The sequence below is a fragment of the Saimiri boliviensis genome, chromosome 18 (assembly GCF_048565385.1).
Source record: "Saimiri boliviensis isolate mSaiBol1 chromosome 18, mSaiBol1.pri, whole genome shotgun sequence".
In the NCBI taxonomy this organism is placed as follows: domain Eukaryota; kingdom Metazoa; phylum Chordata; class Mammalia; order Primates; family Cebidae; genus Saimiri; species Saimiri boliviensis.
Window position 1 is genome coordinate 12,717,356 of NC_133466.1, and position 9,929 is coordinate 12,727,284.

The following is a 9,929-nucleotide window of genomic DNA, read 5'->3' on the forward strand; positions in this document are numbered from 1 at the left end:
CGCCTTGGCCTCCCAAAGTGCTGGGATTACAGGAGTGAGCCACCGCACCAGGCCGAAAATGATTCTTATCACTAGCATATACATTCAGAGTCCAGAATAATGGTGATGCCAAACAGCAATGTCCACATGGGTGGCTGAGATAGTGACGCTTTTGCTTTTGGATGGTTCAAGGTATACAAACTGTGTTTCATGCAAAACGTTATTTAAAATATTGTATAAAATTTCTTTCAGCCTACAAGTACCAGGTGTACTTGAAACATAAATGAATGTCATGCTTAGACTTGGGTCCCATCCCCTATATCTCTCATTAGGTACATGCAAATATTTCAAAATCCAAAAAGCATCTGATAGCCAAAGCACTTCTGGTCTTAAGCATTTTGAATAAAGGAAACTCAGCATGTACTTCTTATCTTAAAAGTTTATTGACTATTTTAAAAGTTTTTACCTCATTTTCCTTTTTTGTTGTTGTTGTTTTTGTTTCTCAGACCGAGTCTTGCTCTGTCACCAGGCTGGAGTGCAGTGATGTAATCTCAGCTCACTGCAATCTCCACCTCTCGGGTTCACACAATTCTCCCAATTCTCCTGCCTCAGCCTCCTGAGTAGCTGGAACTACAGGTGCACACCACCACGCCCGGCTAATTTTTGTATTTTTAGTAGAGACAGGGTTTCACCATGTTGGCCAGGATGGTCTCAATCTCTCTCTCTTTTTTTTTTTTTTTTTTTTTTTTTTTTTTTTAGATATTTTTATTTCTCCAAATTTGTTATTTCTCAGGAGTGACTGAAATAAAAAATATAAATGAGTCCCATCATCATCATCATGGAAACGGCTTTAAGAGAAAACTGGTCAGATGAATATTATTGCTTCCCACTTTCAACCAGTAAATAGTTGCCACAGATAAATTGACAGCCAGGAGTCTGCCGAGAATGCTCAAGATACGTTGTATAATACAACTTGCCTGTTCACAGGGGGAAAATTCCCAGGAAATAACTTATGTGTATTTCTTGATTTCATCATACAAGACAAGTACAAAAGCACCACCCATGCCTCTGAGAACATTGGACCATGCACCCTTGAAGAAAGCTTTGCCTCCTTCATCACGAGCAATCTTCCTCCAGCAGTCAAGTGCGCCTGTGTACATGATGTCAGTTCCTTTGCGCCCCGACTGCATCATCATGCGGCAGCGAACAGTGTCAAATGGATAGGAAGTCAACCCGGCAACAGCAGTGACAGTCTGTGCGATCATCCAGCTGATAACGATGTGAGTGTTCCTGGGATCCGGAAGCATTCCCTTTGCAGTGTCATAGATACCGAAGTAGGCAGTTTGGTAGATGATAATACCCTGCACAGACACGTTAAAGCCTTGGTACAGACCCTGAATCCCATCAGATTTGTAGATCTTAACCAGGCAGTCGCCGACGCCTCGGAATTCCCTTTCGGCTCCAGCTTTACCCACATCTGCTGCTAGACGGGTACGGGCAAAATCAAGAGGGCACACAAAACACAAGGATGTGGCCCCAGCAGCACCGCCTGATGCCAGATTCCCTGCAAAGAAGCGCCAAAATTGGGTCCTCTTGCCCACACCACCCAGGAAGATCTGCTTGAATTTATCTTTGAAGGCGAAGTTAATAGCCTGGGTGGGGAAGTATCTGATGACATTGGCCAGGTTACCGCGCCAGAAGGACGAGACTCCCTGCTCCATGGGAATACGGACCACGAAGTCTATAATGCCCTTGTATTGCTTATCTGCGGTGATCTGCTTGCTGGCATGCCGTACCTGCAGCAGCAGCTTGACCTGCTCGATGGGCACTACCGCCGTCTTGGAGATGGCTGCGGCCACTCCACCTGCCAGGAAGTCCTTGGCGAAGGACACAGTGGCATCTGTCATGTTGAAAGGAAAGAGGAGGCAGGCTGCTGCAGGACGGGACTGGCCAGGAACCGGCTTTGACTCCGGCGCTGCGGGCAGTCTCAATCTCTTGACCTCATGATCCTCCCACCTCAGCCTCCCAAAGTGCTGGGATCACAGGCATGAGCCACCACATCTGGCCTGGTTTTATTGTTTAAAATTTATTAATCCCATATAGACTTAATTCAATATATAGTGACAATCTATATTTGGATTTTCCTCCAAGTTCGTAGCCAGTGATTCCAGATTATTGCTGAGTAATCCTTAACTCCTCAGTAACGTGTATTTCCTTCTCTTATATATCAATTCAAAACAAAATTTTTTAGACACAAGGTCTCACTGTGTTGCCCAGGCTGGCCTCAAGCTCTTGGGCTCCAGTGATTTCCCAAATAGCTGAGACTACAGGTGTGCACCGCTGCCTGCGTTCCAGTCTGTCTACGTTTACGTCAGTACCACAGAATTTTAATGACTGTCATTTTGGTTTTTGCATTTTAGGTTTTTGTTTGTTTGTTTTCGGGTTTTTTTTTTTTTTTTCATACAGAGCCTTGCTCTGTCACTCAGACTGGGGTAAAGTGGTGGATCTCAGCTCAGTGTAACCTCCAACTCCCGGTTCAAGGATTCTAGTGCTTCAGCCGCCTGAGTAGCTGGGATAACAGGTGTGCACCACCATGCCCAGCCAATTTTTGTATTTTTGTAGAGATGGGGTTTTTCCATGTTAGCCAGACTGGTCTCGAACTCCTGGCCTTAAGTGATTCACCCACCTCAGCTTCCCAAATTATTATTTTGTTTAATTAAGTCAAATGACTAATCCCCTTTATCATTCTTCATTTTTTGGATATTTTCTTTATTATCTCATTGAACTTCAGAATACTTGCTTCAACTCCTTTGATACTTGTATCAATTTCCATTGGATTTTTAAAGTCCCTATTGAATTAGCTCTATAAATTAATTTGAGAGAAGTTGTTATATTCTGTTACGTCTGGTGCAGTGGCTCATACCTATAATCCCAGCACTTTGGGAGGCTGAGGCAGGCAGATTGCTTGAGCCCAGGAGTCTGAGACCACTATGGGCAACATAGCAAAACTCTGTCTCTACAAAAAAAAGACAAAAATTAGCCAGGCATGGTTGTGCACACCTGTGGTCCCAGATACTTGGGAGGCTAAAATGGGAGAATTGCTTGAGCCTAGGAGGTAGAGGCTACAGTGAGCTGAGATAGCACCACTGTACTCTAGCCTGGGTGACAGCGTAAGACCCTGTCTCAAAAAAAAATAAAAAAGAAGTTATTATTTCTACAATAAGTAATTATTACACCTTGCTATATCTGCAGGAGAAATTTCAAACTACAATTTGCAGTACTTGATGATTTGTTCGCTCTGTGGGTTAAAGAAGGAAGAATCAAAACATTTCTGAGGCTTTGGGTTTAAGGGACTTTGGGGCTAAGAAAGCTTCATAGGAGCCAAAAGAGTGTTGCTAGGGGTTATCAGAAAGAAGACAGAAGATTTTTTCAGCATTACTCTTCAGGGTGAGAAAACAGCCAATGTCTTAAAATTTCCAGGAGATTCAGCCATCCATAAGAAATTATTTTACATACTAGAGCTCTCCAAAAATGAAAATAGCTGCCATGTGAGGGAGCAAGCCTTTCACCTCTGGAAGCATTCAAACTGAGGATAGATTACCAGTAAGAGACAATGAGACAGCCATCTTATTTCTAATAGTCTGTGTTTTGTTTATTCTCCAAGCGAGGGTGATTTTCATATAACTGAAAGAAGTGACTAGAACTCACAAAGAAGAGCAGGGTTAAAGACAACACCTTAGGCACTGCTCAAAAAAAAAAAAAAAAAAAAAAAAAAAAAAAAAAAAAAAACAGAAAAGAGAAATAGGCCGGGTGCAGTGGCTCTCACCTATAATCCCAGCACTTTGGGAAGCCAAGGCAGGTGGATCACTTGAAGTCAGGAGTTCAAGACCAGCCTGGCCAACATGATGAACCCCATCTCTCCTAAAAATACAAAAATTAGCTGATGGTGTTTGCCTGTAATCCCAGCTATTTGGGAGGCTGAGGCAGGAGAATCACCTGAACCCGGGAAGTGGCGGTTGCAGTGAACTGAGATGGCACCATTGCACTAAGCGACAGAAGGAGACTCCATCTATTTAAAAAAAAAAGGAGAAAGAAGAGTCCAAAGGAGAGAGAGAAGGAAAGAGAGAGAGAGAAAGAGGGGAGGGCTGTGACCAGTAAAATAATATAAGCACCAGGAAAAAGTTATAGAACCACGGATGGCCATGAGGGACCAGTGGATGGTTGGCTAATAGGTACCACAGAGAAGGGAAGTACAGTAAGGCCAAGCAAGTCATTAGAGGACTTGGAGAATGAAGTTTCAGTAGATCTAGGCAGCAATAAAATGATAGCTAAGTGGCACTGTAGGGTCAAGTGACGGTTTATGCGTTTCAGAATGAGGAGGTCATGCACATCTGAGTCCAAAGAGCAGAAAGCAGGAATTAAGGGAAAGTCCAGGAGATTCCTGACATTTATGCTTTAATATCTATGGTTCTTGCCATTTGTCGTCGACCTCTGTGATCCAAACCATGCTGTAATTTTTACATTTTGCCAAGGCACACACAGGAATCACATCTGCTGAGAAACGGCTGCACAAGAGTGAGTCACTTATTTGGAGAGCATGCCTAGCTGGCTGCCCAACATCTGTGTCGTATCATGTCTTTGTTATTCTCTGCTAATCTCCATACATGCTGTAACTATCATGAAGTGATAGGGACCCCGTTGCTTTTTAGATTCAGATTCAGCGCATGGGTAATGTCGCCACTAAGATGATGGATGATGACTAACATAGTTCTTTAAAAACCATCTAAGGGACTGAAGATGTCACTTTGATGCTTCAGGCATTCTTCCCATTATTTTATGGAGGTAACTCCGTATGAGGGGTACTCCGAAACCCCGAATTTCCAAAGCTCTAAGGATATGTTTCTTAAAACTATCAAGATCAAGATTCTGCTCGTTGGAAGAGGTGAGACCATCACTAAAGAAGAAACGCAGGAGTTGGGAAGGGCTGTTTTTAGCTCACAGGTAGAAACATTTACTTTAGAATCTGGAAAGAATAAAGAATGTGGCTTAGCCTGATTTCCCCAGAGAGTGGAACATACATATATGCAAGCGCTTTATTGGGAACTGCCATCCCTAGAAGCAAGAGTGAGGGAGAGGGAAGTGACGAGAGGTAGTACAAAGTAGGTTATTGCTTGATTCCGTGAACCACCTGAGAAGTCACATGGTACACGTCTCAGGACTGCCTGTCTGGGGTGAGAAAGGAGGGGGCATTTATCCATCAGCTTGAATCCCCCGTCGGTCAAAGGATCACTCCGTGGAGGCATTAACTCCCCGAAACTTCAAGTTGCACTCATGAGACTACTAAGGAGCATTTGCAGTGTCTGTCCCAGGCTGCAGAAATGACAGAGAAGGCTTCGGATGGGAGGTGAGAGGTGCTTTAAAGTTGGTTCTAAATGCAGCTGGTTGGCTTATGGCAGAAATGCCACTACAGTGGCAGCTGGAATCAAACGGGTGTGGCTGAATGGAGCTGAGGCGGTGCTTACAAGAGGTGTCTGATCCAAGATGTTGGTGGTTTAAGAAGTATATGGGTGTGAGCAGGATGGGTCTGGTTCCTGGCTCCTCTCAGACACAAGGCCTTCTCACAAAACTGGGGATGCTGTGACAGGAGTGAGTATCTGATACAACTGGAGAAGTATCACAGCCGCTCGGCCAGAAACATCAGGAAGCCGAGCATTAGGAATTCTTAGCTCTCTGCATTTTCTCCACGAGTGCCTGCACCCTAGAGTGGATGCTGAGAAAGCCAACCATGGGAGGACCCCGAGTGGACTGGCATGGAGAGGAGGGCAAAGGTCATGGGTAGGGGCCACACCAGTAGGGGTCAGGATGCAGCAGGGCAGGGAGCTGAGGGTGGATGGAAGAGGTAAAGCCAGAGTCGCTGTGAGGATGGAGCAGGGAGAAGGAACACATGCAGAGCCCTGTGCACGGTTTGGGGCACAGAAAGGCCATGAGGTGAGGACATGAGCACTGATATTCTTCAGCCAGCTGAGAATACAGATGTTGAAGTTGCTGAAGAAGGAAGGAGAAGGGACGTTGGGAAGGGCAGAGAGACCCTGAGATGACTCCTGAAGCTGCACAGGATGGAAGAAACAGTAATAGAAGATGCTGACAGTGATTTGTAGGCAGTTAAGTAGGGGATGGTAGAGAGTCCAGATGAGAAGGCATGAGGAGAGGGAGTCAGAGAGTGGAATCTGAGGACTTGTAGTAAAAGATGTTTTCCCTTTTTTGGAGACAGGGTCTTACTCTGTCACCCAGGCTGGAGTGCACGGTGCAATCTCGGCTCACTGCAGCCTTGACCTCCTGGGCTCAAGAGATCCTCACGCCTCAGCCTCCTGAGTAGCTGGAACTATAGGTGGGCACCTCTACACCTGCCTGATTTTTTTTATTTTTTGCAGAAACAGGGTTTCACTATGTTACCCAGGCTGGTCTCAAACTCCTACCTTCAAGTTCTCCTCCCACCTCAGCCTCCCAAAGTGCTGGAATTACAGGCGTGAGCTGCCATGCCAAGCTCAAGGTAAAAGATTTTAAAGAACACATGTTAATGAACAGTCAAAGCACTTGCAAAGTTTGAAAACAAAGCAAGATTTGCTTCATGGCAGACTTCACCAGATGTTATTTCTGCAAGATCAGTTTCAAGGGGGGTGTAGATTTTCACCTTAATACACTGGATATTATCTGAATGTGCTATCAGAAACCTGCATAGTTTTTATGATAAAAATAAAAGGAAGAAAGAAAACCCAATTGGTCAAGGATAAAGCTAGAATTCAATTGCATCGTGAACAAACACTTGTCCACCACCCATTGGCTCCACAGCTGAACAAAGCAGGTAGTCTGAGGTGTGGTTTCATTAACCTTCCCAATACTCATTGCTGCTAAATCAACTTAAACTGTGACCCAGTTAATACAAAGAGCCAGTGGAAGTAAATGCTTTAAAAAGATGGGAATTTATAAAACTTATAAAACTTATAAATATAAAAAACTTACTACTTATAAAAGGTAAATGTTTAACACGCCATACACAGAGACCCAGCCACATTCCATCAGCAGCTGCCTGTTTGCCCTTTAAGTTTCCAGGGAAGTACCTGGCTCTTCACACTATTGGCCTTCAGCCAGGAATCCCACTAAGCAAGAGGTCCTGGAAGGCATCGTAAATAGAGAATGAGGACTTCCAACAGGAAGTTAGTGCCACAGTCCTCAGCTCCTGAGCCATGCCACATCGGCCACAGCCAGTCAACAACTCAGTCAGAAGGCCACCCCCACAGCAGACCATGCCACATCTGCTGAGACCCTGGCCGGCAAGAGATTCCCAGTACTCTCCTCTCTCTCCTCACCTAACTCAATTCCCAAACAAAGTCTCAGGGTCATATCTCCACGTGACTTCATTCTGAATCAAGTATAAATAATAAAACTTAAATCCCATCTGAAATCTCAGCTTCAAGAGACTCTGGTGTGTTGAATGACGGAACTTTCCAGTCTTTACACTAGAGGCAGGCAAGAGAGAAAGATGTTGAGGCTGGCGCGGTGGCTCACGCCTGTAATCCCAGCACTTTGGGAGGCTGAGGCAGGTGGATCATGAGGTCAAGAGATCAAGACCATCCTGGCCAACATGGTGAAACCCCGTCTCTACTAAAAAATACAAAAATTACCTGGGCGTGGTGGCTTACACCTATAGTCCCAGCTACTTGGTAGGCTGAGACAGTAGAATTGCTTGAACCCAGGAGGTAGAGGTTGCAGTGAGCAGAGATCATGCCACTGCACTCCAGCCTGGTGACAGAGCGAGACTCCGTCTAAAAAAAAAAAGAGAGAGAGAGAGAAAGATGTTGAAACAGAGGTTGAGTATGCCAAACCATTGGATTAGCCACAGTTGCTCCAGAAACTTGGGGCACCCAGTGTATTGTTGGCCAGCCTTTCCCTCCCTCATCTTCAGCCATCCAGTCCACGTATATTACCTGGTTTTTTCCTCAGCTCCACCTTTCAACAAAGTATTATTATCCCTACTTTATAGATAAGGAAACTGAGTCTCATAAAGTTTAAATAATGTGCGAGAAGGTAATAGACTCAAGGTCTGAACCAAGAGCCACTTTGCTATTCTCACATGGTGGAATTTCTACATGTGCTTTGCTGAAATTGATCACCCAACAATAGCAGCCTCTCTCTATTCTCAATTCCCTTTATCCTGGCTGTGATTCACTGGCTTTCTAAATGGCTCAGTAGGCCTGGGACTCCTCCACCTGCAAACTTTTGCTCCAGCAATTTTCTTAATTACTTGAGTTTCTTTATCCTATGGGCCACCTGAGAAGCCATGTGTGTCAGACTACTTTGGCTCAGAAAGGAGGAAGAATTTATCCATCAGCTTGCATCTGCAATTGATCAAAGAATCACTCCATGAGAGATCATTGTCCTTTCCCCACATCTGACCACCCAGATCACAGCCATCCTTTAAGGCCCAGATCCAAAACTACCTCTCCACAAGGACTTCACCAATCTCCCTGGAAAAGGCCGACCTTCACTGAGACTCCCCTGCATTGCGTCTGCACCTCCCTTCAAACATTTCCCAGATGCAACTTATATAATAAGTTCAACCCCTTCTATAGTATAACTTCCTTAAAGACAAGAACCATGACATTGATCTCTGTGCCCCTATATCTCCTGGCACAGTGCAAGTATATAGTAAGGATTCACTAGATGAATAATAAATGAATGAATGGCCGGGCGCGGTGGCTCAAGCCTGTAATCCCAGCACTTTGGGAGGCCGAGGCGGGTGGATCACGAGGTCGAGAGATCGAGACCATCCTGGTCAACATGGTGAAACCCCGTCTCTACTAAAGGTGCAAAAAATTAGCTGGGCATGGTGGCGCGTGCCTGTAATCCCAGCTACTCAGGAGGCTGAGGTAGGAGAATTGCCTGAACCCAGGAGGCGGAGGTTGCAGTGAGCCGAGATCGCGCCATTGCACTCCAGCCTGGGTAACCAGAGTGAAACTCCGTCTCAAAAAATAAATAAATAAATAAATAAATGAATGAATGAATTTTCCTACTGAGGTGCTCTCTTCTTTAACCTATTGAAGAATTTGTATCTGGGTAATTACAAGTCAATTGCTCCAGTCTCCCAGTGCTTTTAATTAGCAAGATTTTCCTTTATCTCAGCAGTTCGCAACCTTCTTGGCACCAGAAACCAGTTTCATGGAAGATAATTTTTCCACAGACAGGCAGGGGTAGGAGACAGTTTGGGGATGATTCAAATACATTACATTTATTGTGCACTTTACTTTTATTATATTGCATTGTAGTAGATAATGAAATACTTACACCACTCACCCTAACGTAGAACGAGCTTGTTTTCTTGCAACTAGGCAGTCCCATCTGGGGTTGATGGGAGACAGTGACAGATCATCAGGCATTAGATTATCATAAGGAGCATGCAACTTAGATCCCTTGCATGCACAGTTCACAGTAGAATACCGTTCTCAATGTGCTCCCATAAGAATCTAATGCCACGGCTAATCTGACAGGAGGCAGAGCTCAGGTGGTAATGAGAGTGATAGGGAGCAGTTGTAAATACAGATGAAGCTTCTCTTGCTCACACACTGCTCACCTCCTGCTGTAGCATGGACTGGTACCAGTCCCCAGTCTGGAGGTCGGGGACCCCTGCTTTACCTTTTTCTCCCATATTTAGTGAGACCTCATCAGTTGTTAAGGCCCAGATATTTATCTTCCCTTAAAATGCAAATACAGAAACCTAATCCTCAATGTGATAGCATAGGAGGTGGAGATGTTAAAATGTGATTAGGTCATGAGGGTGGAACCCTTATGAATGGGATTAGTGCCCTTGTAAGAAGCCAAATAAACCACAGTTGTCTCCCTTCCACCATGTGAGGGCTCAGCTAGAAGGTGCCACCTATGAACCAGGAAGCAGC

The 9,929-nt window shown here is 44.8% G+C and overlaps 1 pseudogene; it reads right to left on the reverse strand.

Moving 5' to 3' along the window:
* Positions 1 to 714: 714 nt before the first annotated feature.
* LOC101036528 (ADP/ATP translocase 2 pseudogene) lies at positions 715 to 1,923 on the reverse strand (annotated as a pseudogene).
* Between the last annotated feature and the right edge of the window lie 8,006 nt (positions 1,924 to 9,929).